At 46.4% G+C, this 4,847-nt stretch overlaps 1 long non-coding RNA gene across 1 annotated transcript; it reads right to left on the reverse strand.

Annotated features, from left to right (window-relative positions):
- Positions 1-1,912: 1,912 nt before the first annotated feature.
- Positions 1,913-3,665, reverse strand: LOC145100485 (uncharacterized). Its single transcript, XR_013705071.1, has 3 exons — positions 3,535-3,665; positions 2,649-2,714; positions 1,913-2,130 (listed from the first exon to the last, which is right to left on the reverse strand). It is a non-coding gene; the product is annotated as an uncharacterized LOC145100485 (long non-coding RNA).
- Between the last annotated feature and the right edge of the window lie 1,182 nt (positions 3,666-4,847).

Here is a 4,847-nt window from a genome sequence, read left to right on the forward strand (position 1 = left end):
TCTCCCACACTTGCCACATCGACCGTGGCTCTACTGACTCCTAGATCTGTGATCCGAAACCTTAGGCTTTTTGCCCGAACCGCCTGAACCCGAAACCGCCTCCGGTTTCCTCTTCTTCTCCATCTCGAGATCAATCTCCCTCTCCTGAGCCCTAGCAATCATATCTTCCAGCGTTTCACAGCTGGACCGGCTCACAAACTGGCGGATATCGCTCCGCAACATCTCATGATAATGGGCCTTCTTCATTTCCTCATCAGCCATGTACTGAGGAACGAGAAGATCCCTCTCCCTGAACTTGGCGGTGATCTCCGCCACTGTCTCTGTAGTCTGGGTGAGGTCCTGAAACTCCCTAGCCAACTGCTGCACCTCAATAACCGGTGCGAACTCCGCCCTGAACCTGGTAGAGAAATCAGCCCAAGTCATGACGTCCAATGCTGCGTCATCTCCAATGGAATGTCCGACCTCCTCCCACCAGTCCCGTGCCCTGTCCTTCAGAAGACAGGATGCCAATCTGACCTTGTCCCCCTCGGGACACCTGCTAGTGCGGAAAGCGTTGGCCACATCCGCCAACCATCTGGTACTCGCTATGGGGTCCCGCGCCCCATGATAGTCCGGAGCTCCACATGCCCTGAACTCCCTGAATGTAAGGGTGCGCGACCCCATCATGGCCGCCACCTCGGCACGGAAGGTGCCCAATCTCTCATCCATCAGCTCTAGAATCCCCTCCTTGATCGAACCGAAGATCACAGGAGTCTGCTCTATAATGATACGCGTAATCTCCGAAGAAAGAAACTCTCGGGTCTGCTCATCCATGCGCTCATCCCCCGAGCCTGAACCTGATCCCTCCCCGGCACCTCCGCTGCCGGCTGCTGGTCTCGAACGCAAAACCACCATTCTGAAACACATCACAACTACATCAGAAAACGGAAATATCTCAAGGGATCATTGATACTACAACTAGCTTCCTGGTCTTGTCTCAGCCTTTCTTGATTCGAGTACGGATCCTCTGCTTTCAGTAGTACGGGCCCATACTACCTTCCACATCTATCCGTACTTTCTTCAAGAACTGCTTTGGCTCCACCAAGTCACTTTTACTACTACTGTTCTTTGCTACTCTCATCCTAGGCTTGCCCTTAGGGAAATCTCAGACTCAACTCAACTAGTCCTCAGCTGCTGAGAGTCTCCTTATAATGCTAATTAACCACCACCTGAACACCATCACATGTGACGAAGGTTAGATAATCCTTCAAGTAAAGGACCCGTCCCTATAACGGTTGGACTCAAACAAGAGCTGCGCAATAGGGCCAGTTCCAGCACTCTGGGATTATTCAACCCTGATCACATGTGGTGTGACGTGTTCACCTAATGGCTAACTTCCATCACTCAGAACTCCCACAAAGCACGAAGCAAGCAGCATTCGGATAAAGGAAACATATTCAGGCAAAACTATTCTCAAAACGAGAAACTGTACTAGCATACAATGCTAAGATCACACTATCAGGCATAACCTAAACAGGCTATCCTACTGCTATCTGCTCAATACTAGCATGCAATACTCATAAAGCTGTAACACATAAAGCAGGCACATAAGGCATCCTCCTAGATCCTTAGTCCTATACCAGCATGCTGTTCTACTGAAGCTGGAACAATTAATCATAATAATAAAACTTGTATTGGTAATTTGGGAGTACTTACTTGAGCTCGGCTGATCGCATGCACCACACCCTTATCTCGTTTTAAAAATTTTCTTTCTTTCTAAGTGCTTTCAAAATTCTTTTAGAAACATTTTTCTTTTAAAAATCTTTTTATTTCCCCCTTAGTTTGAGTTCAGATACACCCGGAAGTGTATCCGAATCCCTCAAACCAGGGCTCTGATACCAACTTGAAACGACCCAAAAATACGACCCAAAAATTTCGTTTTTCAACATAACCAAAAACCATAATCTGAGTGTCATATCATAAACCATACATGATGTATCTCAAAATAATAATAAAAACACTGTGCGGAAAACTGTATCATATCCATGTCATATAAAAATCAAGAACCAAATCAACTCCCAGGATAAAAGCTGAAGCTGTGGTGTGTGCGATGCCATCATCCCGAGCTCTTCCCTCTACAAGCGGAAGTACCTGAAACCAAAACTGAAACTGTAAGCACGAAGCTTAATGAGCTCCCCCAAACTACCACATACCATACAATACATATAAATCACATACTGGGCCTTGCCCGCTGCATCAGACCGAGGTCTGGAACTAGCTGCATCGGACCGAAGTCCGGAACTGACTGGGACCTTGTCCCCTGCATCGGACCAGAGTCCGGAACTAACTGCATCGGGCCGAAGTCCGGAACTAACTGCATCGGGCCGAAGTCCGGAACTAACTGCATCGGGCCGAAGTCCGGAACTAACTGCATCGGACCGAAGTCCGGAACTGACTGATCATGACATAGCATAACAGATAACAACTATTATAATCACACATACTGCATACTGCATCGGAGCGAAGTCCGGAACACATACACGAATATGCTTGAATCACAAAGACATCAAGCACTCTAGCTACTGCATCAGACTAAAGACCAGAACTACTGATAATTACATGGGCCGGCATTGCGGCCGTAGACCCGTTCCTACTGAAGGGAAACTCACCTCGTGAACTGGCTGCTGAGTGTATGGCTCTGGAAGCTAGCTGCTGCTGCTCCGGTATCTCCCCGGCTACAAGTCCATAAACACACTCAATCAAATACTAAACACTGCACTGGGTAAAATGACTCTTTTACCCTTGGTCAAAGTCAACTCTCAGACAAAGTCAACTCTCGGTCAAAGTCAACCCATAGTTGACCTGACTCGCCGAGTTGGGCCGCCAACTCGCCGAGTCCCTATTCTCACTCCTCGACTCAACTCGCTGCTACTCGTCGAGTATGGCATCGACTCGACGAGTACTCTCCCGATCCAAGAACTCAGACAATCTTCATCCGACTCGTCGAGTCCTATGAACAACTCGACGAGTTGTTCTTGAGCTTAAGAAGATTGCCTTGGACTCGCCGAGTTGTATGAACAACTCGCCGAGTCCCCCGATTACTGAGTCTACCTTCAAACTCGCTGAGTCCACTCCCTTACTCACTGGTCCCACTCGATACCGCTCGAAAGGAAGAAATCGGGGACTCGCGACTAGACTCGCCGAGTCACCGTCATGCAACTATTCTACACTCGATTCTGATAAAATCCAGAACATACAAATGATAGATCTGAGTCCAATAAGCTGATTTACCACGTAAAGTTTCCAACTTTACGTGTACAAACGCATGAACAAGGGAATAAATGCTAAAAGATGCTTAAAAGGGGTAGATCTAGGGTTAATGTGCAAAATAGCTCCATAAAGGCAATAGATCTGGGCTCTACAACTCCTAAATGAACAGATCTAAGGTTATCTCGGCATAAGAGAGCTTCCATATCAACATAAGGCTTTAGAAAGGCATAAACAAGATCTAGAAAGGGTTTCAAAGCATAAAAGGGAAGGAAATCTGAAGAATACCTCAAAGAGCTGTTGCTTTCCCTTGAATCTCTGCTCTACAATCCTTCTCCTTGCTCCTTTCTTCTTCTCCTTCTTCAAGCCTTCACAATTAGCACACAAAATCACTTAGAATCGCTCAAGAACGAATTAGGGTTTTCTCACAGCTTTAGAGGGTGAAGGAGGCGGGATTGGGGGCTATAAGGTGGCTTAAATAGTGGGCAACCCGGGGATTTAGGGTTTCTCCCAGACGGGCAGACTCGCCGAGTCCAGAATATGGACTCGCCGAGTCGCCAGCTAATCACGTGCTCGAAATCCCGACCCTACTCAGCGAGTCAGGCTATGAACTCGCTGAGTCCCTCTTGCAAAACTTCAAAATAAATACCAAGGAATTACCATACCGGACACGGGTCGTTACAAAAATTTTGTGGAATTCGCTCGTCTGTCCAAAAATAAGTCCCCAATCCTTAAAGAGAAGGCCGTTGTTTATCAAAAGGTAAGAACCACTCCCAATCAGGTTTATAAGGTCACAGGAGTAACCGAACATCAGACAACCGAACTCTCTGCATTGGTGAATGAAGATAATGTAGATGGTTGTGATGAGTTTTTCTGGTCTGCACCGATAGACAACGCAGACGAAACAGTTGGTTTATCGGAGCGAACATCATGGAAGGTCAAAGGTAGATATGTGGCAGAACCACTCAATAAACCTACCAACTTTAACATGCCCAGTTCTAGTGGCACAGAAGACGTTCCGGTAGAATGCGTCTCCTCAACAAGCGAAACCTCTTCCATGAAATGTGAACTAGTTGTTCAGAAGCCAAAACAAAAGGCAAATATTCACAGACAACCGAAACAGGTGAAAAATCAAAAGCAGCAGAGAAATCTGAGATACAAGAAAAATCTCTCAGAGCGAAAGCAATTTTGGCGCTCCCAAAATCCTCACTATACTCACTTTGATAGAAACTCCAAGCCAAAAGGAGAAGAAGATAAGAGTAAAAGGAGCTTCGGTCCATTGGATCAAAAGAACCAAAAGAAGACTTTCGGGCCACAGAAAGAACAACACCGGAAGGATAGGTTCGGTCCTAAAAGTAACAACAATCGAAAGCCTGGTTTCGGTCCACCAAACAACAACAAACAAAGACCAGAGTTTAGTCCATCAAGATTTTACAACAGAAGACCCAATTTCGGTCCAGCAACCCACAACAACCGAAAAGCCAGTTTTGGTCCATCAACAAACAGCAACCGAAGGTCCAGGTTCGGTCCCTCAAATGGTCACAACCAAAAGGGTCATTTCGAACCTCAAGTCAGGAAAGATTCTCATTCTAACTTCTATT

The sequence above is a fragment of the Lactuca serriola genome, chromosome 4 (genome assembly GCF_051521515.1).
Source record: "Lactuca serriola cultivar US96UC23 chromosome 4, Lser_US96UC23_V15, whole genome shotgun sequence".
Lineage (NCBI taxonomy): Eukaryota > Viridiplantae > Streptophyta > Magnoliopsida > Asterales > Asteraceae > Lactuca > Lactuca serriola.